Raw genomic sequence first — 25,610 nt, 5'->3', positions numbered from 1 at the left:
ACAAATATATTTTAAGCTTATCTCTAGTTTTTATTACTTTCATTTCATCAGTTTGGGAGAAGACACAGTGATTTGTTTTCTATATTAACATAATGTATAAAGTGTCTTCTGTATTCAAGGTCTGTGTCATCCTACAACTTTAATTATAAGTTAGTTTTACCTAATTAAATCACTTGAAATCTTTTAAAATCATATTTTATGTTACCTATAATTCAGTTACTGATCACAAACACAGCTCTTTTCAATAGTCTGACAAATAAAACTTAACAGAATTCACATAAGGAGGAAATAAGTGTTTGATATAAAAGCCAAACATTAGTCAGACTTTATAAATCCAGTCAAAAATGGGGTGGAAAGAAAATAGAAGGCAGAGTGATTGCGAACACCAGGAGAACAAAGACATAAAATATACTAAGCAAGGCTCATAGGGATTCACAAAAACCGAGAGGACTATCAGGGATCCAGGTACTTGCTGAGCTAGGTCCTCTGCATATGAATGATTGTGTATCTTGGCGTCTTTGTGGTACTCCTAACAGTTGGAGTGTGAATGCCTCTCACTCTTTTGCCTGCTCTTTGGACCCTTTTTCTCCTACTGAGTTGCCTTGTTGTTTTATTTAATTATGATCTGTAGATGCCTGTTTTCTAATGAGAAAGAATGGATTTGAGTGAGAAAGAGTGGATTTGAGAAAGGGTGTGAATATCAGTGGGAGAGGTAATAGAAAGAATTTAACAGGAGTAAGTGGGGGGAAAGCTGTAATCAGAATTCATTGCATGAAAAACAATCTATTTTGAAAAAAATAAAACCTTTGTCTTTCAATAACCACTGATTAGCTCTTCCTTTAGAGATGAGGCCATGTCAAATTTGCCCAATCTACTTTGGCACACCAGCTGGCATCCATTGTAGAAACATGAACTTCTTGTTATTCCTTTTCCTCTGTAAAGATTTATTTTGTTAGATAGGCACATGCTGTGCAGGTGTATGTACTTTTGTTGATGAGGCCAACGGTGTTAAATCCTAGATTGCTGCCTCAGGCTTTGCAGAACAACTAGCTATTACATGGGTGCTGAGATCAGAACAGAAGTCCTCATGATCACTCAACACATGTTCTTAACTGTTGCCTCATCTACTCAGCCCCACATCTATGTATCATAAGTATTTTTAATATGTAGATCACAGGACTCATAGATGTAAAAGTAATAGACATAGAGGGATGGCTATAGTATTATTTTAGGAATTATTTAAATGGAACACATATGAATAAGATTAATAACTACATATTTAGAAAGATGAGATTAAAATTCAGTTTTTGGCTTTTTCATTAATTGTGTAATGATCTTACAAGTCACCTCCAAACGTGCGTTTTCACCGCAACAAATCTAGCATGCTTTTCAAAGTCTGAAACTGCACATAAAAAGTGCTTCATAGCCTAAGATGCCCTTGCCATATGGTAAGTGCAAATGTTTCCAAAGGAGCAAATGTTCTGTCAGGGAGTCTCACTGATGTTTTGATTGGATTGCTCTATTATCTGAACATGTCTGCCAAAGGAAAGCACCTGCACAACAGTGTTCAAACGCTGCCAGGCTGCCACGGCGAAGGGAAGCAGTTGCTTGCCGACAAGGTGCCTGTCATCCTCAGATCTGCCGAGCAGACCTGAATAATCATTGCCTCAAAGTAGATCTGATGCACGTGGACAAACTTATGTCCCTAAGAATCCAAATGAACTCACTCCAGATGCGGAGCAACAAACTGTCAAGGTTTCTGCTGTAAGGCATGTAACCAAAGTGCATATTCTTTCACAGATCCACTTATGACGTCCTAGATTTTCAAACTAAGAAAACATTACTATAATCTGTTCTTAGGAAATTCATTACTTTATATTTTAATAAGCACAAAGCATTTTAGTGAAATTTTAGTATTGTGTATATTTGGTGGTTGTTCTTTAAAACTCCACAATTATATTCTGTCAGAATCATAGAAAATTTTAGATTATGATAAATCTAAAGTAAAAGAGTATCTCCTTAAGTTATTTTAGCCAGATTATTGTACTTTTTAAGCTATCATGAATGAAAAGTAAAAGATGAATGACATGTGTCTGTACAAATTCATGAGATTTTATTGATAAAATTTATACTTGAATTTAATTTTTGATCTGTATTATTGTTTATAGATTGCTTAAAGATTCTGGAAGAAAGAAGATTACATACATTTTATAACTGTTTTGCTATTTAACATATAAATGCTATTACAAAATTCTATTCTAGATTACTGCCTAAAATCTTATTTAGTAACTGACAGGCTGATGGGCTTTGATATGAACTCTGCTTTACTGCTTCCAAACTACACTATTAGATAACATCTTAAACATTTTATTCCTGGTGCTCTATCTATCCTTCATATTAGAAAAATTGTTATACAATACGTTTTAGTTTTTTTCAAACTATAACAACCAAATAACCAGAGAAAAAATTTCTTCTCTCTCTCTCTAATTCAATTATATCATAAAAACTCATTGTGTACTTCAAAAATAAATTAACTCAAGATGTTACCCAAAACCCCATCTGCTATATTGCCTTAAATGCATTCCATGGAACCTGGATAACTTCGAATGATTTTCTATCAGAAGCCAAGGGCTGTTTTTTTAATGTTCGACTTTGTTTTTGAAACAGCGTCATAAACTCTTTGATGGTTTTCTTTTCTTTTTCTCCTCTCTATTCCTTCCTGTATGAATGGGAAATATGCTACAAAATGCTCTTACCTGCTGTCTTTTATGGAAATTACCTTTGGTAGCAGTTTGGAGCTTTTAGAGGAGGGAAGTTTGCATCACATCTTCATTATGCAGATAGCTGTGCAAGAACAAGTGAAATGACCTCAAATTTATTCCCCCATTACAATCTTTCAATTGTATCATTGAAGAAGAATAAACAGATAGATTGTTTGAAATATTTTTAAGTACCTTTTCCAAAATTGTATCAGCAAGTAAAAAGGGAAATATTATTGGAATCATACGTAGAGTTGCTTCAATTGACATAACCCTATGTCTCACAGAACTTTTGTTTCTGGTTTTGAGTACAGCCTAGTTTAAATAACTGCTCAAGGTATTCTATTTGAATTCATACTTGAATACCTCATTGGACAGTAAGCAACATGTTCTTTGTGCTGAGCCAGAATTGCAGTGCATGGCAAGAGATATAGACACAGCACATTAGCATACAGAACAAAGAGGCTGAGTAACAAGAAGGGAACCAAAGAAAGGACAGAAAGGAACTGATAAATTAATTCTGTCTCTCTGTGACTCTGTCTCTGTCTCTTGATCTCTCCCTCTCACTCCCATATTTCTCTTTCTCCATGCTTCATTAATAAACACACAGAATTAAACACACAGATTCTTATAATTTAAATAAAAGCTTTCATAAATTCATTGAGTTTTTCAGAAGTAAATTTCATGGATTTTTCAGTATCTACTACAAATTAAAATAGTGATTGATATACATTGTTTTAATATGCTAAATGAGACCTTAGAAGTTCACTTAGATAAAATTTGAGAGGAAAGAGATTTAAAAAAATCAGATATTTACATTGTATTTTCAAAAATCAAATGAGATAAGATCCAGAATGAAATCTGATAGTTTTCTTGTTCCTTAATGTGAATATTTTCTTAGTAAATTCAGTTAGTTAAAGGGTTATAACATAGCAGACAAGAACAATTTTTCTTGAAAACATTTTTCATTTTGAAACATGTAACATTGAATAATCCAAAGAGACGTTTAGAGAAACAATGAATTATCTTTCATTCTGTGAATTTCTTTACATAAAATAATATTAATGATTATTTGTCTATTTTATAACAAACATAATCACAAATTAAGTGAACTATTGTTAGGACAAAGTAGTTAGTTTGCAGGTTAAGAACACTGACTGTTCTTTTAAAGAACTCAATTTTGATTCCTAGCACCCACATGGTGACCCACAATTGTCTATAATCCCAGTCCCAATGTATCCAATGCCTTCTTCTAGCCTCTGTGTGGGCTGTACTCACATAGTGAACATATATAGTTGCAAGCAATTGTTTTCACAAGTATACTTAAAATGTAGGTTAAAAAAGATATCAGAACCTCTTCAATTTATTTTCCTTCTTTGTTACTCCTTCCATATTTAGGTTGAACTCATCTGTTATCTTTTACAACACTTCATTCACTGCACTTATAATGATAGCATTTTATTATTTGTGAATGTCATATATGAAAATAGAGTGCTTTGGTAAAATCTAAACTCATTTCTGCTCTAAACCCTCCTCCTATCCTCAATACCTCCAAACTTCATTTACTTCTCTTTGTAAAATGCAATGGATCAAGAGAAGCTATGCTCATATAAACTCAACAATATGACCATCCAAACATGAACTAAATAAGGATAATACCAACAATTGTGACAAACTGAATTAGGAAGAGCCCAGGAGCCCTCAATCCTACATAAAGAGCTACAGGGAATGAAGTAAACCTGGGAGTGAGAGTGTGGTTCTCCTCAAGGAACTGAACATCTATTGGCTGTACAGTACCAAGTGGTTGGCTGTGAAAAAGTATCATTGTAGTGACTCAACAAGGAATATATATGTACAAACAAATGCATGTACACACAAAACAATAGTAAATGAGAAATGAATCCGTGAATTTAAGAGCAGGGAAAAGTATATAAGAGAATTTGGAGGAAGGAATGAGAAAGGAGAAATACATTTAAATTATAATCTCAAAAATAAATAAACAAAAGAAATGAACCACATTTAGTGCTGCCTGTATGTCCATGGACATGGGGCCATATACTGAAGTGTAGATAAGGATCTCCATTCCTGAAGAAAATTTACTTTCCTTTTACCAGAATCCATCACTTACCTAAATCTCCATAAATAGGTGGAAATTTTCATGGTACCCTTCCCCATTCATGATGATATTCCATCTGCCTTCATCTTATCCAGGTATTGTGCGTGTTGTCTCAATCATTCTGTATTCATACATGCAGAGATTCACTAATATGTGATGTAAGTTAAGAACATAAGGGCCAGTTAATACGGTGACCATTTGGCATAATAATAGTGTTAGTTTCTCCCCTAGGGCTAACGACCTAGCCGACAGTTAACAATACCGAGTACATGCTCAGTCTTGTAGACTTGGCTTTAATTCCAAATAGGAAGGGATTGGTGACGACAATAACATTCATGATCTGACTGAAACTGAGCAAACCTGTCCAGTCCATCTATGAATTCCCAGCTGAGAAAGACTTTCTGTGGTTTTACTTCTTTAGTAATATGCATAAAACTCTCAAGTTCCATGAATACTTCTAATTAGCAATGAAGCTTCCAGTCTAGGTTGACTTCTCATTCTCTCTGATTCATTTATGTGATGTCTTCAGCAAGGATTAGTCACTGATAATCATTATGACTCTATTCACAAATAGAAAGAGTATATGTGACCATTTACTTAGAAATGTATAATGGCAATGTGCTACATTTAAGTAATAAAATATTATACACCCGTAAAAATGATAAAAAGAAAAGGAATGGAGTGCTTAATAATCTGAGTAAGATAACACAGACCGAAAGACAAACATCAAATGTTCTCTTACATATGAGAATATACTTTAAATTCTTTGTGTGTGTGTGTGTGTGTGTGTGTGTGTGTTAAAATTGAAATTCCAATAAAAGTCAGGGAACTAATGGGGGACTATGGGAAAAGAGAAGAATTACAGGAGAAAAAAATCAGAAAAAAAAATGTTTTCTGAAGAGAGAAAGGGAAGAAATGATAAAATTGTGTGGGTTGTAGTTTGTGAGGGCAGGGTAGGAAATCCCTGACAATGAAGAACTTTTTAAAACAACATGAGAAAACTTGCTCCCTAAAACGTGTGTATCCACACACTAGCAGAGTTCCATTGTTCTGCAGATTTACAGATGTTCTAAATATGAAAAATATTTGTTTATTGCTTGTTAAACAATTCTGTCCATTTTCCTCAGGGAGCATGGGTGTTAGTTACTGTTGCCAGCTGAAGTTCCAGGATTTAGGCAAGCTAATCAAAGGCTTAAAGAAGCATACACACAGAGCCAACAAGGAAGATATTTGAGTGAGAAAAAAAAACAAAAACAAAAACAACAACAAAAAAAAAACAAAAAAAAAAAAAACAGAAGCAGTTGCAGACAGATGCAGTGCTAGAGAATGGGAGGCTCAGGCAGGAAGAATACCAAGTCAGAGGCCTTCCCACTTTCTTTCTTTAAAGTCTGGAAGGAAGAAGCAGCTATACCCTTGGAAGGAACTGAAAATATCATCTTCTTTTTTTTCTGTTTTTATTTTATTTTTATTAAAAATTTCCGCCTCCTCCCCTCCTCCCTTTTCCCTCCCCCTCCCCCCACTCCCGACGCTCCCTCCCCTCACCCTCCCTCTCCAGTCAAAAGAGCAGTCAGGGTTCCCTGCCCTGTGGGCAGTCCAAGGTCCTCCCCCCCTCAATGCTTCTTAATGGATATGTTACCTTTAATGTAGTCTTGAAGAATCTGTCATTCTCTGAACTCTGCTTGTCATATATTTGAACATTAGAATACCATCATGCATATGCACAAGTTAGTAAAAGAACTAGGAAGATTCTCTGATAGGTCACTTCAAGGCCAGACTGGAAAAGTTGAACTTGGTTATTTCTCTTTCTCTCATAAAATACATGACCCCGAACTACTATTAGGTGGAAACATAGCAGTCTGAATTTGTACATACTCATAAGAGATGTAAAAATGCTCAGACACATTATTAAAAATTAAAACCAATGCTTTAACGGATTTTTGAAAAAAATTAGTGAAATCAGTAAGATTAAGCCAAGACTTAGAAAAGACCGATAATAAACCAGTCATATTTTACTGGGACTAGACCCCAATCCCAGAGGGTTGTCCCTAAATACATGAAAATAAAGACAACCCTAACTAAGATCCAATAGAGTGCACACGCGTGTACACACACACACACTCACCCAGACACAAAACTTGCACACAAAATATGGAAGAATGTAAATGTAGAAGAAGTCAAATCATGAGGTGGTCTGAGGACACGCAGAAAAAGATAAAGTAGAATAATAGAAGCTACATAAAAAGAGAGAACTCATGTATGAAATCCTAGTTTTGTAAAATAAATGCATAAAGTATTATATAAAAATTGCACAAAATTCTAAAGTAGAGACAGTGATTTTTTTTAACAAAAAAATGTAATGAGTTAGATACAATTGTGGCCATATTTAAAATCTGAAATTAGATTGAAAGAAAAAGTCTGAATACCATGTTCCCTTCTAAATAAATTTTGTTTTCAAAATCTTTATACTGAAAGGTATTTATATTCAGAAGTTTTTTTCTGAAAAGAGTATAATTCATAAAAGAAGTAAATTTTATTTTTATTTACACCAGTGTCTGATCCTGACGAATATCCAATGAGTGAACTGGATAAAGAGTGAATCTAGTACATTCATGAATAAGGAGAAATTAACATATGAGAAATTACATTTCGGTTCAATCTTCCTTGCCTAGCTCTATTCTACCTTATCACAGGCCAAAGAAACTTCTTTATTCATTAACCAATAAAAGCAACCCATAGACAGAAGGACTTTGCACACCAAGTTTGGTGTTTTTTTGTTGTTTTATTTTTGTTCTGGGATGATATTGTATTTAGTTTTCGAAATTTTGAGCATTTTGATGTTGTATTGCAATTTTCGTTTGTTTATTGAGAAAAAAAGCTTAAAGATATATGGGAAGACAGGAAAAGAGGAACTGGATATACCTGATGATTAAAATATATTTAAATATAAAAAACTGTAAGTAATAAAAACTAATAAAAGAAATTAAAGAAAGTAAATTCAGCTTGGCATGTGATGGCTTATGCCTTTAATCCTAACACTCAGGAGGCAGAGACAGGTGGATCTCCATGAGTTTGAGATGACCCTGATCTAATGTCTCATGAAGACAGAATAAATAAATAAATAAATAAATAAATAAATAAATAAATAAACTATTAATTAGTACAGATTATGTTTGGAAGAACTGTATTTTACTTTGCTTGTTTTCTTGCTGTATACTAAAGTTATACACAAATTTTGACTTTTTAAATTTCTTTATATTTTGTTATGTAAGTTTGCAAGTCAAGTATTCCCCTATGCTTATAAATTATTCATCTCTTTTACTAGAACATTAACTGAGACATAAAAATTATGAAAATTATGTCACAAATGTTTGGAGAAGTAACTAACACTGTAAAGTTGAAAATATAATTCCAATTCTTGAGTTCTGTGGAAAAATTGTAAAATGAATTCTCCTAAGATTATATTTTACGCCTCAGTTTCCCAATTCATAAAGCTACATTGTGTGCATTAAACCAACCTTTTCTATACACATACATTTGCTGAGATTGAAATTTATGAAATACAACTCCCCAAATTTCTCCTTTCTATAATATTCCTAAAGTTGCACTCGTAATGATACTTTGAAATTGAAATCATAGATAAATACACAGTTGACTGACCCCAATTTTCTTTTCCTCCATCAGTCACTCAAATCTTTCACTTTGCTTTTAGAGAGTCAATGTGGAAATTAAATTTCTGCAGGTTTCTTTGTTTTAAAGCAGTTATACTCAAAGTACAGATATGCATCTTACAAGTTCATACAGACTAAGGAACCATTAGGCAGTGTCAAATATAAAGCTGATTTCTTTTCAGGACAGAATAAATGAGACTTTCTAAATCTGGATTTTATTTTATTTTATTGGTGTCTTTTGACTATGATCATTGATTAAATTGGGACTTAGAGACTTTCTTCTCTTCCTGGTCAAGCATCACTGGATTACTTTATATTAAGAGTGAAGACATGTGTATTCTTCCTTTATTTCTAGTTCTCTTAGGATGGGATTTAGAATTTTTTCAGTATATGTTTTCTTAACTTGATTAAACTTCTATGTCAGATTTAAAAAGACAATTGAGTCCAATTCAATGCAAACGGAAATAATATGGGTTTTATGTAAAAAAAAAAAAAGTGCTGGAGACGGTAGAAATATAAGGGTGCCTAAACTGGTCTTTCCCTTTAATCAGACTGGTGAATACCCTGTCATCATAAAACTTTCATCTAGTATCTGATGGAAGCAGATGCAGAGATCCACAGCCAATCACCAGACTTAACTCTGAAAGTCCAGTGGAAGAGGTGGGGGATTCTATGGACAAGGGAGGTCAAGGTCATAAAGAGGAAATTCACAGAGACAGCTGACCCTAGCTCATGAGAGTTCATAGACTCTAGACCAACAGCTATGGAGCATGCAAGGAACTGAACTAGGCCCTGAGTATGTGGATGACAGTTGTGTAGATTGGTCTGTCTGATGGGCCCCTGGCAGTGAGACCAGGATCTATCCCTGGTGTAGGAAGTGCCTTTTTGGAGCCCATTCTCTATTATGGGATGCCTTGTTCAGCCTTGATGCAGTAGGGATGGGCTTGGTCCTGCCTCAACTTGATGTGCCAGGCTATCTTGACTCCCCATGGGAGGCCTTATTCTTTCTGAGGAGTGAATGGGGGTGTGTCGTGGGAAGAATGGAGGTCGGAATGGGAAGAGGCAAGGGAGGGGAACTGTAGTTGGTATGCAAAATGAATGAAATATTTTAAAATATATCTATACTGTAAATAGGATTTTATCCAACAGCTGGATAACACCATACTTACAATTGACTCTGAGAACAACAAAAAATTCAGAATTAATGTTTCAACAATACTTTCCTTATCTCTCTTTTTGGACTACATAGCTTCTATATAAAATTTGTGCATTGCCATTTGTATATGAGTCTATCTATTATGAGTATCTGCTCTTGTTAATTGTATGAATAAGAAGCGTGTACATAAATATCAGGGTTTTGCCACTTATTGTTTTGGGCCTTTATTTACTCTGCTTCCTTAATCTGATTCTTTCTAATTAAATAACTTCCCTGTTAATTAGGTTTTTTTTCTTTTTAAAGTTCCAAACATATACCTGAAGTACAATATTTATTATTTGATATCATAACTTTAATATAAAATAAAATTAGCATTGATATCATCATGAAACAGCACAGCCCTTGTCTTAGTTACTGTTCTATTGCAGTGATAACATACCATAATCAAGACAATTCCTAAAAGGAAACATTTGATTGAGACATGCTTAGAGCTTCAGTGGGTTAGTAGATTACCGTCATGGTTGGGAGTTGGTCTGTTGGCAGGCAGGCTGCCATGGTGCTGGAGCAGTACCTGAGAACTTTGCTTCCTGATCCTCCAGCAGCAGGGAAGAGAACGAGGGTGACTGGGCCAGGCACAGGCTTTGGAAGCTTAAATACCATCCTGAGCTAAAGACCACTCTGACAAGGCCATACTTCTTCATCCTTTCCAAACAGTTCCAGTAACTGGGCAATGAACATTTAAGTAAATGACCCTATGGGTGCCAGTCTCATTCAAACCACCAAACTCCTCAAATTTTTTATTCAACTCATGCTTTAAACACCAGTATGTTACATACTAAACCGTTTCAGAAGCTACTGAGGTACCCTTGGAAGCTGTTGCCCAAAGATTGATCAATGAATATTGAGCTCGAATCAGACAGAAGTAAGAATGACTGCAATAATAGTATATATTGAAGTGATTATACTCTATAAAAATATTTGCTATATTACAAAACAGTAACATGATCTGATTTGAAACTTTCACCCTAAAGAAAAGATAAATGTAACCTAATTCAACCAGTAAGCATGAATACACACATCAAAATATTACATGGTGGCCTTAAACACTTTTATGATGTCTTATATTAACACACAATTTCCGAAGACAAGAGCCAATGGGTGAATAAGAAAAAGAGTTTTATTTTCCCTTAAGAATTATAGTTTAAAATGTGATAAATGGTATTTATCATCATTCTAACTGAAACAAAGTGTCAAGTTAAAAGCAATAATTTTCACAAATTTTTATACTGAATATAGGCTAAGTGGAATGACATTTAAGGCACATTTTTCTTTATATGTGCTTGCTTACGTTTATATAATCTTTTCTTGAAATGTGCATTAGTTCTTTTTGATAGGGGAGGGCAAGCCAATACAAAGAAAAACATACTCTTCAGCATACACTTATTGCCATCCATGTGTCTGGCTTTCCTGTGCATCTAAGACAGAGCAACAGGCAATACTGACATTTTGGGCTTTTAATGGAGAGATATAAATGAAAATTGAATGACAATCAATGAATATTTTTTACAATATTCATTGGTTTAATAGCATATATTATCACAATGTATCTATAAATTCAGAAAAAAATAGTATGAATCTAAGAATTTTGTCTAATGTAAAATTATATTCTGATTTATAATTAAATAAACGTGATCAAAGATCTCACCATTAGAAAAATTTCAGTAAAAAATCAAATACAACTTTGGCACTTTAGAAATATTAAAAGTATGGCTTTTTATGAACAGGATATAAAGGAAGATTCTTCTAATGGAGTAGACTGCAGAATAAATTATCTTCTATATAATGACACAGTACCAGTCAGAACACAGAACACAAAAATATAGACAGTAATGTGGGAGACATCATTGGCTAACACATTTCCTTGACCCAATGAAAGGAAAACAATCGCTATTTATCATCAGAAAAGATCATTTCTTTTTCTAAGATAATATTTTTCTACTAGAAACCACGTAAAGCCCTAGTTTCAAAACCCCACACCAGATATATCTGTATGTATACTTTAATCTTTTCTGTCCTGCTGCAAAGACAAAGATTTAATATCAAATTTAATCAGAGCTGGCAGATCGATTAATTTGAAATAATTTTTTTTCCTTTGGTAAAAAAATCTATCTTTTACTACATAAAAAATCTATAAATAATATTTAAATTTAGTGTCAATTTTTTGACATTCAGAAATCTAGATTTATTCCCAATTTTCTGTGGAAATGACATATTGATTCCTACAGTTGCTGCACAAATTTGTACTCTCACCAGGAATGGAGAAGTGCTCCTTTTGTTCCATATCCTTGCCAGCATGAACTGTCACTTGTGTTATTGATCCTAGCCCTTCTGACAGGTGTTAAGATTGAATCTCAAAAAAGTTTGATTTTAATTTCCCTGGCTACGGATAGTGAATAGTGCTGATTACCTTGTTTCTCAGTATTTGCAATTTCTCTATTGATAATTCTCTATTTGAATCACATTTCAATTTGATTATATGTTTTTGATATCTAATTTTTTGAGTTCTTTATATATTTTGGATATTAACCCTTTATCAGAGGTATATTTGTTAAAAAAAAAAATCTTTACCCAAGGCTTATGCAGTTCCTAAGTCCTATTGACATTGTAGTCTGCCTTACAGGATTTTTTCTGTTTAATGAGATCTAATGTATTAATGATTAATCTTAGCACCCTCTTTACCCGTATTCTGTTCAGAAAGTTGTCTCCTGTGCCAATGTTTTCAAGGAGTTTTTTCCATTTCTCCTTTATCAGGTTCAGTGTATCTGGTTTAATGTTGTTGATTTTTAAAGTGTGATGTATTTGTTTTGCCTATTTTCCTTTCCTATTCAGCTGGTATTGTCACAAGGAATGTCTGCTGGTGTTGGAAGATCAGTAACTAGGATAAGATGTGGGAACAAAATTGAAAGAGAAGCTATTTGTGGTTAATTGGGGATGAGGCCAAAGAGTAAATCGAGACCACAGCAGATTTCCAGGAGCAGATCTGAGAATGAGATTGAATATTGTATCTCAGGAGCAGTAGGAGAGGCGTGGATCTGTCTTCAGCTTACATGTGGCCCTGGGAAAAGCTACCCTTGAGCAAACAAGGTGTGTCTTCTAGAGTTTGGGTGTTCGATAATGGGACAATTTGAGGGATGAAAGTTAGGACAGGATAGCTTTTGGGATTCACAGAAAATGTAGACAAGGGAAGGGAAGGCTGCAGCTGGTGCTCTGCTGTAGCACTAGAGACCAGATTGTGTGTCTAGGGCAAGAGAAAGAAAGAGATGTGAAGAGTTTGGACAACCTAGTTGATTTCCTGGCAGGTTTGGTCTGTGGCAGAATAGGTAATTCAATTCTGATATTTTTGAATAAATATATTCAATAAAATATGGTACAGAGAATGAATAGCCATGGACTGAAAGCATATATTCATAACTCAGATTAGAACCAATTTCAAATGCTTGATTGGTGTGGGAAGTCCATCTGTATGTGTTGCTTTTATTGGTAAATGAATAAAGCTGTTTTGGTCAATGGCTTAGCATAATAGAGCTAGGTGGAAAATTAAACTTACTGCTTGGAGAAAGAAGGCAGAATCAGTGGGACACCATGTAGCCACCAGAGGAAAAAAGATGTGAGCCGACAGCTGGAACCTATGGCCGAGCCTTGTGGTAAAATATAAGATAATAATGGGTTAATTTAAGATATAAGTTAGCCAGAAAAATGCTTACGCTACTGAGCAAACAGTATTGCAATTAAAATACTCTCTGTGTGATTATTTCAAGTCAGAGTGGCTGGGAAACGAACAAACGGCCTCTTCCAACACTTGATCATTTTGAAGATTTGGATGTATTCTTTTATACTCATTTCTCTCTCTCTCTCTCTCTCTCTCTCTCTCTCTCTCTCTCTCTCTCTCTCTCTCTCTCTCTCTCACACACACACACACACACACACACAAACAAACAAGCAACTTCAATTCCTTGGAAATAGGTTAACCTTCTTAGTTATTTGGTACAATGCATAGATATAGTCTTCCATATGAATATAGAAGACATTGAAGATATTCAACTTTACCAAAACCTTAGTAGGGTGGCAGATATTACTAGAAGAACCAAGTCATGAAGTCGCCTGTGTGTATGTGTCAAAAGAGCACAGTAAAGTTGTGAACACTTCCCAAATCTCGACTGCTTATGAATTATAATGAATAAGATTTTTTGTGTTGAAAATGTATATATTTACCAGTATTCATATTTTTGAAGTCATTTCCTAATCGAGAAAAAATGGCATGAATGAAAGTTAATAAGAATCCTAAAGCTCTTAATTTTATAGGCACAAAGCTACGTCTAAGTTAATAGAATGTTTATAAACAGAATAATTGCCAGAGTAAGGAAACAAACTCCTTAATACATCAGAAAGAAGACAGGCAATGATGTGGCATTCCCCTCTGTATGCTGTTGATTAATAAAGAAACTGTCTTAGGCCTGTCAGAACAGTTCCAGCTCACAGGTCTCTAAGCTGCTTATAAAGTTTATACTTTCTTCATCAATAAGAATTTATCTTCCAACTCTGGGGGAAAACCAAGGCCAATATCATGTAATGTTTGGGGAATCTCTCGGACAATCTTGATCATCTCAAAAGAGGGCTGCTTATGCATGTTTTACAAAAATGGCCTAGGATTATAGGAAGCATTATAAGTCTAAATGAAAAAAACTTATTTGAATTATATGTACATTTATATGAAGTTTTTTTGTGTTTTATAAGTATTTTAGGTAGATACTTAATAATCTGGATCCTTATGATTTTTTCAGACACACAATTATTTTATCCTAATTCCTTCTTCCCAATAACATATTGCTACCTCATTAATTTGAGCTCCTCCAAAATTTCCATGTCCAGAAGATTACTGCTACTCTCCTTATTTCTCCCCTACCCACTCAACCTCAGGAACTGTAGAAAACCACAACCTTTAAACTCAGAGTTATAGAGATCAGTTCTAATCGACACACCTGGAAATCTGCTCCAAACATTTAAATAATAATACAGGAAGAAAAACTGTATTTTCTATCTTCAGAAAGATGATTATCATCAATGGCCTTTTTGTGTTCATATTGTTCACCTCATGAAAATAACTGAATATTTGCTGGTGGTAGAAACAAATGACCAATAAAATGCCCACAAAATTTTGGGGAAGTTGATAAATACAAAGGCAGGCCATTAAGTGAAGAAGAAAGAAGAAGTACTATTTTCTTATTAAAAATTACAAAGAATATGACAAAGTCTAGGCAGTATCTACTACAATGATCAAAAAATAATAATTTAGCAGTGGTCAAGTAAATATTTGTTTTGTAATTTGTTGTTTTGATAGCTATTCATTAAATTACACAATAGTAATTTGTCGCACAGTCAATTTTAATTAAAACATCTGTTCACACTCCAAGGTATGCTGTGAATGATTAGCTTGCTCTCATGGCTTTTGTGTGAGGATATTTTTAAATTGAAGAAGCTCATTAGGCATAACAGCATCCTAATTTGTTCACATTAATTAATACCTATCAAAAATTCAAAATGAGCTGAACATGAGCAGTAATACCAAGAGATCAAGTGACTAGGTGTGGACACCTCCTATCACCAGCCCTTTTATCCTTGTATAATTTTCTTAAGAGATTCTGGTGTCTTAAGTTTTTCCAAAAATAAATTGAAACAAGTAATATTTTAATATCCCCAAATGATGTTTAGAGCTCTCACATAGAGACAAGAAATGCACAAAGGTATTTTTATGTCAGATGTTATAATTTCAAATGTTAAAGTTTTCATAGATAAACACTTACTAACGAGAAGAGTAACCATCACTACTCTGAAAATAAAATGATTTTTTCTGTTCTTAAAATTGTAGAGAAGATGTGGAGCCTGGAATGGGGGGTTGGGTTGATACTTTCCATTGTGTGAAGTAAGCCAGAGGATTGTTCTGCACTCAGAATTTTATGACAAAGGTCTATGAGGTTTCCTTATTTGTTGGGCATCTCCTATTCATAGGTAGAAGGTGTGAGTTAAGAAACTTGTTTGTTTGAATCTCTCTTGTTTACTTACCTTTTCAGTTTGAATCCTTGGCACTGCCTTCACTGCGAACATCTTGCTCTGTCCCTTTGTTACGTAGTTTAGGAGCTGAGTCTAAAGCAAAGGTCTTTTGTAATTTTTAACAGTGTCATTAGCTCCAGGACTTAAAATAGCTCTGAAATTATTAAAGCAATGACTATGTTGTAACTCATAACAAAAATGCATATACCTCCTTTATACATTTACCTCATTTATATATTTAACTTATTTATATATTTACCTCATTTAATGAAAGTGCAAAGCTTTATATTATTTTATTTATTTAAGATACTTTCGGTAAGTTTTTACCATTCTCATTTAATAACTGGCTACCTGCTTAAAGATGATCCTGAAATTATACCAAGATTATTTAGGTAGAAAATATACCCACAATTAGGAGATATAAATATTTAAATTTCTAAACTCTTTACACTATTGAAGGAGTAATTTTGATCTGATGAAGTTTTAGTTCTGTCATTAAAACATTAACTTATGTGCAATGTGTAAATTTATAGTTAAAGTTTTAGAAATAAATAAATTTTAACCTAATTTTTATTTAAGGATGCTATCTCCTATCGTTAGGCATATGTGGTTTTATTTTTGAATACACAACTCTACCATAATTATTTATATTCAGAACTGTGAACAATACCTGAAAATTAATCTGGAATTAATATATACATAGCTAGATGATGACTGTATCTTATATAACATCATCAAAAATGAAAATAAACACCTTGGCTTTTTTTAGAACTTGCTTTATGCAGGTGCAATTTCAATGGGAATGGTATATAATGTGTACATCAATCTGGGGTAGAGTCCATCACGCTTGGTCAGATCAGGCCTTATGTGAGTTAGATTTTAGATGTGTGTCAACAATGTTGACTGCTACAACCTATCAGGTTTGGGGAATGAGTGGACTTGGATGATTGGGAAGACAAGAAAAAGCACAGAAAAGATGGAATTTAGTGGTCCATGTCCATGTCAAAGTCACAACAGCAATAGCCCAGAAACTTGATGCATTCATTATATATAGCATGAATAAAGAGGAGGGTTGAATAATCTCAGCAGAAGGTCCAGGAAGTGGAACAATCTCTAGCTTCAGCAATCTGGGGAGACAAAACCCCACACTGTATTTGTAATGGTTTTAGATAAAGGTTGAGTTTTTACCAACATCTATAAATGAACCAAGGAAATATTCTGAAATTTTCCTGAGCCTGACACAAGAGAAACCCTTGGTGTTTTCATGGATCTAAGGTACTGACACTGTTATCATGAGAGTGTTCATGGTATCTACATACAGCAGCAATGTTCAATTCAATCACCTTGTTTTATTTTTAACATTTATTTCATTGTGCTTTGACTATTACAGAAATTCACAAGTGGTCAATGAACAGAAAATCAGGGATTTGGCATCTCTCTAATTGATTCATCTGTAAGAAAACCCATACATACCTACAACTGAAGGTACATCCTAAAAGAGGAGTGGAAAGATTTTAATAGACAGGGCATCAGGATGTCTGACAATACATAATTTATATACAATGGGGTAACATTCATGAAATCTTATTAACACATTCAGCTAAACAAGACACATGCAAATGAAATACCTATTAGCACCCATATATTGTGAATAATCTTACACGTTTCCACTCCTAGATGAAGAGCTACAAGCAACTAATAGACATTGAGAGAGGGAAAATAAATCTTCTGCAGTGGCAAGACCCTTCTTAAGTTATCCAAGCCCATGTGGCCATCACAAAAAAACATATAAAATTAAGAAGGCTGAATAAACTCATCCAACCAAGTTCCAGCATGTCTATCTGTGGTGGCAGGTCCATGGCATCTCTCACTCTGCCCTTCTTTCTCCCAACATACAGTTCTGTCTTCCCTGTCTACCTAAATTCTGCCCTATCAACGGACTCAAAGCAGTTTCTTTATCAACCAAGGAAAGCAACACGAAGACAGAAGGACCTCCTACATAATTCTTAGAATATAAGTGTATCATAAGACAATCCACAATATTATTTTTATATTTAAGGATTTTTAATCTAAAATTAGTTGTAGCTTTAAATTTCTATCAATTCCTGAGTAGTCCTCCACAATTTTTCCCAACTCCTTTGTTTTTTTAAAGCAAGCAACATATTTATGTTTCTTCCTACTTTTAGAATACAGAATGGTTCCATTATCATCAATAAAGTTGTGGTATCCTTAAGAGCTATTTTTTTAAATGAATCAGTATAAAAAAGAAAATAAATGTCATTTCTAATGGCATATACTTTCAATTACAGCACTTAGGATATAGAGGCAAAAGGGGCAGGAGGATGTCAAGGTTACCCATGGCTATATTATGAGTTTGCAGTCAACTGGTGCTACATTAGAACCTGCTAATATATTTATTCTCATCCAAACACATATGCATACAGGTTATTTACATCATTTGAGAGAAATATTCAAAAAGCATAATATATAATTGCATAATATAAAACTATATATTATATACTATATATGTATATTGCACTAAGGAAACTAAGCAAAACCAACATAATTTTTAAGCCTAGTATTTATATTAAATAGAATTCGAAGTAAAATGTAATGTTGAAGTCTACATATCCAACAAATTTAATAATTTTATTAATCAAATTTATTGACTGTATGGTTTTGAAAAATAAAAGGTAAGTCCAATACAGAGTGTACAGATTTTCTACTATAAAGTATTTGGGATACATTGTTATACTTCATCTTTAAAAAGCTGTTGACCCAACTCCAAAAGAACTGTATCAGACTTTAGCTCAATAAGTGAATCTAATGTAAAGAGTTTCTGTGAGTTTGTTCATCTCAGCAGAAATCTATACTAGGCAGCAATGCAGAGCTGGGAAAGCACAGCACATCACTTAATACAATTTAATCTCTTAGACTTGCCTTAAATGGAAGATGAATTACCTTTCTAGAGTAAATTCCTCTTAGGGTTTCAGGTCAATAAAATCCAAAATTCACGTAATGATTTATGTATCTAAACTTCTGAAGTTTTAATAAAAAGATATCAAATATATTAATTCTGAAAACTGAAAATCTCTAAGTATAGACTGCTAGGCACACAGGCATTTAACTTGACTGAATACTTTTTTAACATAATGAATATCAGAAATAAGGTCAATGGCTTCAAAGGAGAGGATTTCAGAGATGCTCTGGGTGTGCAGAGGGCTGCCCTAAATTGTTGACTCACCTGTGATCTTTAAAATATAGAAGCATCCAGTGCACTATGCTTTCTAGCTCTGCTTTATGAAAATCATCAGAACATCTACAGTCAAAATACTTCTATGATTCCAAAACTGTATGCAGTCCCTACAGAACCTGAGATGAAAGAACACCATCTTTTCTTCTAAATTCCTTCTTTTGGGTGACAGTATCTTCCTGAAATAAAGGAAACTTACTTTTAATTGTTGACCTTCAACTTTCTCGGAAGTATTGGCTGTCACAAAATATTAAAATATTAACATAATCAACCACAATGATTATGTGATTTAATGGCACAACCTAATGTTATTTATAAGACATTTACATTCTCTACTTATTAAAACTAATTTTAATTAGATATGCAATTTAAATTTGAACATTGGCACCTAATAGAATTTTATTGAATATTATAAATTATCCTGGACATTTTTTATTATCAATTTTCTTAATAAAATATTAACATACTTGTACTGTGCCTCTTACTATAAATATATACTAATTATCTAGGGTTTTTTTTTTTTGGATTTTTTGAGACAGGGTTTCTCCGTAGCTTTTGGTTCCTGTCCTGGAACTAGCTCTTGTAGACCAGGCTGGCCGCGAACTCACAGAGATCTGCCTGCCTCTGCCTCCCGAGTGCTGGGATTAAAGGCGTGTGCCACCACCATCCGGCTTATCTAGGTTTTTTTATATACCCCATGAGATAAAAATAAAAATATGTTAAACATATTAAGTAAATGATTAATATGGTCAATTTCATTTTAAATAATCTCAGATATCCAATTTTCCATGGTGAACAGTAAATAGCTGAAAAGTAGAACTTACCATGTTCTAGATCGATTTTCTACCTGTGTTCACTGAAATACTGTCTATGCTTGAAGATCAATGCAAAAGTAAAATGGTCTCTTACCCTCCTTGCCTCTATCTCTCTCTATGTCTTTCCTCTTATACTCCCTTCCTTCCTCCTTCTTTTTGCTCCACTCCTTATTTCTCTGCCTCCACTACAGGGAATAGAACTCAAAACCATGAATATTATAAGCAAGTACTATAATAATGACCTTCTTTCCTAGTATTTACATTAATATGGAATACATAAAGCTTAACAGATCAAACATAAGAATCATTGTTTAGAAATAAGTTTTCAGGATAGGCCATCAAAGTATACATTAACTTCAATAAGTTCTGAAATATTTGACTATGACTTCTCTTAAACATTTGCCTCATTTTCTATTGCTTGAATGTTTCAGGACATATCCTGAGATATTCAGATTTAAAAGACCAACAACATCACAGTCTTCTATTCTTCACAATGAACAAATGTATTTGTCATTTGAAATATGGAAACTAAATTATTATTTTCATATAACAAATACACAATAGAGCAAGGGTCTTATATCAGGTGGATACATTTATAATTTTAAAACTTGTAAATTTTATACAAAGATGCAGTTTCATTTTTTTGCATGCTAGATAGGAGATAACCAAAGCCTTCTTTGGAAAGTGGAGAAGTTAGAGAAATGTTAGGAAGATGTTGGATATTAAATATCACTACAAAGGATAGGTTACCGACAAAGGTACCCAAAGTGTTTGGTCTCCTGTCTCTGGAAGATCTTGAAGACTTGATACCAATAGGCTTTGAAGGTTGAGGCAGGAATGGTAAATCTCAAAGCAGAAGCATCAGCCTTTAAAGCAGGAGCAAATTCCCTGACTAGAAAAAAAGTACAGTGTCTTGGATCTGAAGCAGTTGGGAACTTGAGCAAGTTCCCTACTTTCTGCAAATCTCAGCTTTAGATCTGTCTTTGGCAACTCTGAGAAATATTTTCTTTTCCTTTCTTCCACAGTGACCACTGAGTGACAAACCCCAAGCCAGAACCAGGAGCCACCAGAGACCCAGACTTTCATAAACTCTGTGTTGGGCCCTGTTATGTTGAGCCCAGACCCTGAGTGTCTGGGTGTGTGCATGCAAATGATAAATCAAAATTGGATAAATGCCAACCAAACGTGAAGTTGTGATCCCAGTCAAGACTATTAAACTGATCTAGTTCCCTTCTTCCTTTTGGTTTTCGTGTATTTGGGGAGAGCAGGAAGAAAGAAGCAGAAAACTGGGTTTTTCTAATTGCTGCACAGCTCCAATTGAAATTGGGATAAAGCAGCCTGTTTTGCTACGGGCTCATTTTTGGCTTCCAAAGACATCACATGGAGCTACCAGGCTGAAAGTCCCCATCTCTGACCTACACAGTTGTTGCTGTGGGATGATCAATGCAGCCTGCTGCATTCAACAATTCTCATGTGCGTTCTATGCCAACTGGTATTTCTGTGCTTAATATCCTTGTTGCCAAGGAAGTCACAGGGAAATAAGCATCTGGCTGTCACAAAGGTAGCAGTTTAGTTTGTGGGTGGGGATGGTCATTCAGTCCTGGGAGCAGGCTGTTAAATGGCCTCAGGAGCCAAGCTTTTGGCAGTCAAGGCTGTGAAAGATTGTTTGACTTCCTAGCCAGGGCTCTCCAATCCTGACTGCTACTGACATGAGCAGTCTATTGTAGTCACCACCTAGGACTATCAACAGGAGTCTCTTTCACTCCTAATTGGCACAGAAATTGAGCACTTTTTGTCTAATTATAAATAGTTGACAATTTTATTTCTTGCACAAAAAGATTGATGGGAAACCACTGCTAATTCTGTCAAAGAAATCTAAACATTTTGAATAAAAAGCAAAGTACTTATTAAATACTATACTTATTAAGAATACCATATGCTAAACTAAAGCTTACACGCATCTGGCAAGCTTGCTTAACTGCAGTGCAATGTATTTAAGAACAAGTAAACCTATTTAAGAACAAGCAAACTTGTTACATGCATCACCTGGTAATAACTTTTCACAGTCATAAAGGTCTGTATTGTATGTTGGTGTCAGCCCGTTTGCCAATTCACTAGCTGTCTTTTGTGACAGCATATTAGAAGTATTAATAAGAGTATTTGGACTCAATTAATGATAGATTAAACAGACCATTCTGTACTTTTGATGTTGTAGTAATTGAAGTTTTTCCAGCATCAGACTAGAAAAGCTGACATCTGTAACATAATCTTTTGCTGTGATTGACATTGTAGTCTCTACGTTAGTTGAAACAGACAGTGTTCATGAAATTGCTGTGCCCATTGTGAGAGTACCTGTCTTCTAGCAATTGAACCAACACTTAACCCTAAAATCATCATTCTTCCTGTAGAAATAATTTCTTTATCATTTTTACTTTGTTTTTGGTTAAGTTCTAGCCTAGATTCTAAAATCTAGTATGAACTCTCTCAGGGGAGAAAAACTGAAAGTAAGATACGCACAAAGTCATCTGCATCAGCAGCGGCTTTCTTAGCATTGCCAACAATTGTAGTCAGATATGGGGACAGACTTCAACGTCTGATGTATAAATCTTGGTCCCTAATCTGTAGTCCCTATATCCTTCAGGATTTGAGACATCATCTGTTCAAGTTTCAGCATGCTCTATGGTGAAGAATTCACGTCAGACCTCATGAGAGAAGGTGTGCAAGCATCGCAAATTAAATCATCAGTGCTAATGTATTTCAGCACTGATCTTTTTTTATTATTGATTTTATTGAGCTATACCATCTTTCTCTGCTGCCCTCCCTTTCAACCCTCTCACATAGGCCCCATGCTCCCAATTCACTTAGGAGATATTTTCTACTTCCCATGTTGATTAGATCCATATATGTCTCTCTTAGGGTCCTCTTTCTTTGTCTATGTCCTCTGTAGGGCAGTTTTCTTTGTTTAGTGTTCAAACACCACTTATGAGTGAGAACATATGATAATTGTCTTCATGCATCTGGCTTACCTCGCTCAATATGATATTTTCTATCTCCAGCCATTTGTCTTCAAATTTCAAGATGTCATTATTTTTTTCTGCTGTGTAGTGCTCCATTGAGTAAATGTATCACATTTTCCTTATCCATTCTTTTGTTGAGGGGCACTTAAATTGTTTCCAGGCCCTGGTTATGACAAACAATGCTGCTATCAACATAGCTGAGCACATGTCCTTGTGGTATGCTTGAGCATCCTTTGGATATATACCTAAAAGAGGTATTGCTGGTTCTTGAGGCAGGTTGTTTCCTAATTTTCTGAGAAATTGCCATATTGATATTCTAAGGTGTGGTACCAGCTCGCACTCCCACTGACAATGCAGGAGTGATCCCTTCCTTTACCCCACAACCTCTCCAGCATAAGTTGTCATCACTGTTTTTGATCTCAGCCATTCTTACAGGTGTAAGATGGAATCTCAAAATTGTTTTGATTTGCATTTCTCTGATGACTAAGAATGTTGAGTATTTCCTTAGGTGTCTTTCAACCACTTTAGATTCCTCCGTTGAGAGTTCTCTGTTTAGGTCTGTACTCTATTTTTTTTAATAGTCATTATATTTTAAGCAGGAATCCATAGAAGTTTTATGACTTTGACTTATACAAAGTAGAAAAATTTACAAATAACCCCAAACTCTGTAGGATTCTGTTGTGGAAGTCTGGCTACTTGGAACATTTCTGGGTTAATCCAAGTTAGAATGGTTCCTCTGCATCGAACTGTTCCTTTTCTTTTGTATTGGTAGAAGGAACACGTGGAGCATCTGCAGTATCTGTGTTTAATCCACTTGAGTCTTATTGATCCTCACCAGTATTGCTCTCTTCAACTGTCTCTGCCCAGGGTGTACTCATTAACACACCATTCTCTAGGGACTGGCTTTTACTCAGTAGCTTTGCCTGCCTTCTTTCCAAGGCCAGTTGTTAATTCCTCTCAATCCTCTGCTGCTGCTCTCCTGTTAAACACCTACTTGATTCAGAAGCCAACTTCTTGCTGTCAGATGAGCTTGTCAAAAAGGGATCAAATCCAGCTGCAGTTGCATCAAGGTTATTAGTTTCTTCATCATTATTGTTAAAAAAAAATCTTCATGTACAATAGGGAGATCAAGTCGAATTCGTTTTAACAGGTCTGAACCTCCTTTTTATTTCCCAGGTTTTCAACTCTGTCAATAAAATCTTCAAATTGCAGTTTGGGGGATAGCCTATGTGCCCGGTGTTCCATGTGTCTGATTAGCGTTTTCAAGTCTTCAGCCTGAGAAAATGCCTCAATATGATCAGGCTTGTAGGGTATTTTCTTAATTAGTGATTGATGTGAGAGGCCCCAGCCCATTGTGTGGTTCTTTGAGGTTGAGGTGTGTTTCTTATACGCAGAAGACGGATGGATTTTGTTTTCATATCCAATCTGTTAGCCTGTCTCTTTTTATAGGTGAGTTAAGTTCATTTATATTAAGGGATATTATTGACCAGTGATTGCTATCTCCTTTTAATTTAGTTTTCAATGTTTGTGATGTTGATTTTTGTGTTGTTCCCTTCTTTGGATTTGCTGCTGTGAGGTCATCAATTTTCTGTGTACAAGTGAGCAGTCTTACCTCACTTTTCTTCCTAAAATGTGATTGTTTTTCAAAGTGCACTCAAGTTTTTCAGACTATTAGCCCTATCATATCCTTTAGGGTTGCACAGACATAGCTCCATCCTTTCCATACAGTGGCATTTCCTTTGGGTATATCCCTCAGACTAGCCTGACGGGCTTATTATAATTCTCCCTTGGAATCTATAACCTTGACCTGCGGAGGACTCTTTTGTCTGGATATGAGCAGGAGAGCATCCAGGGCTGAGGACACTTCAACCAAACTTTGACTGAATTCATTCAATGTCTCTTGAAGATAGATAGAATTCCTGATCAGCTCTGTAATGCCACTCACCAGCTTGGGGAATCCCATGTGGTTTCTGGTCAACTGGTATAAGCAGCATCTGAAATGCTCTGAATTAATATCCTGTTAAAGAAAATTATTTCTCATCACCCAACTGGCACACAGAGTTTTTCTTTTAGCCTACATAGCCGCTTCATAACTGGGAATAGAAGAAACAGGGCCTTTATACTCCGTAACTCCATTCCATTCTATTAAACTCAAAATAGATACTGGAAGTTGTTTGTGTTTTTGGAGACAACTTTGCAGCATCTACTCTCAATGCTTCAGGGCTTATCATGATCTTCATATACTCACATTTGGTGAGCCATTCGACGGCATCAGAAATAAACTGATTCTTCTATCCAATCATAGTCTTGATATTTTTGGATGAGGATCCCTTGTCTGGGAGTTGGTTCTTAATTTCAGTTAGCTCAGTGTCTTATACTTCAAGATATGGTTCTCCTTGCTGTTATCTGACCACAAGAGCTGTACCAATGTGTTATTTTGTCAAGACTGTGAAAGATGAAGGAGAGTCAAACAAATCAGATTGGGTGATTGAGTCTTTACTAGATAACTGACTCTGTTATTAGCTTACTGATCCTGAGAGACTCCTCTCAGTTTTATGCTGTGAGGTGCGTTTTCTCAAGTTTATCTGACTGAACTGTCCTCTCCTGGGAACTGAGCATGAGGTTAAATGTTAAACTGAAGTTTGTCTATAAATATGTCCTCAGTGATGTGCATCCAGCCAATTTGATTTACTAGGATGTGGGATTCTTCCTCACCTA

At 34.8% G+C, this 25,610-nt stretch overlaps 1 pseudogene; it reads right to left on the bottom strand.

The window, feature by feature from the left end:
* Positions 1-23,604: 23,604 nt before the first annotated feature.
* LOC130887675 (TIMELESS-interacting protein-like) lies at positions 23,605-24,245 on the bottom strand (annotated as a pseudogene).
* Between the last annotated feature and the right edge of the window lie 1,365 nt (positions 24,246-25,610).

The sequence above is a fragment of the Chionomys nivalis genome, chromosome 15, assembly GCF_950005125.1.
Source record: "Chionomys nivalis chromosome 15, mChiNiv1.1, whole genome shotgun sequence".
Taxonomy (NCBI): Eukaryota; Metazoa; Chordata; class Mammalia; order Rodentia; family Cricetidae; genus Chionomys; species Chionomys nivalis.
Note: the sequence above shows the minus strand (reverse complement) of the source record. Positions and strands in the feature narration are given on the sequence as shown.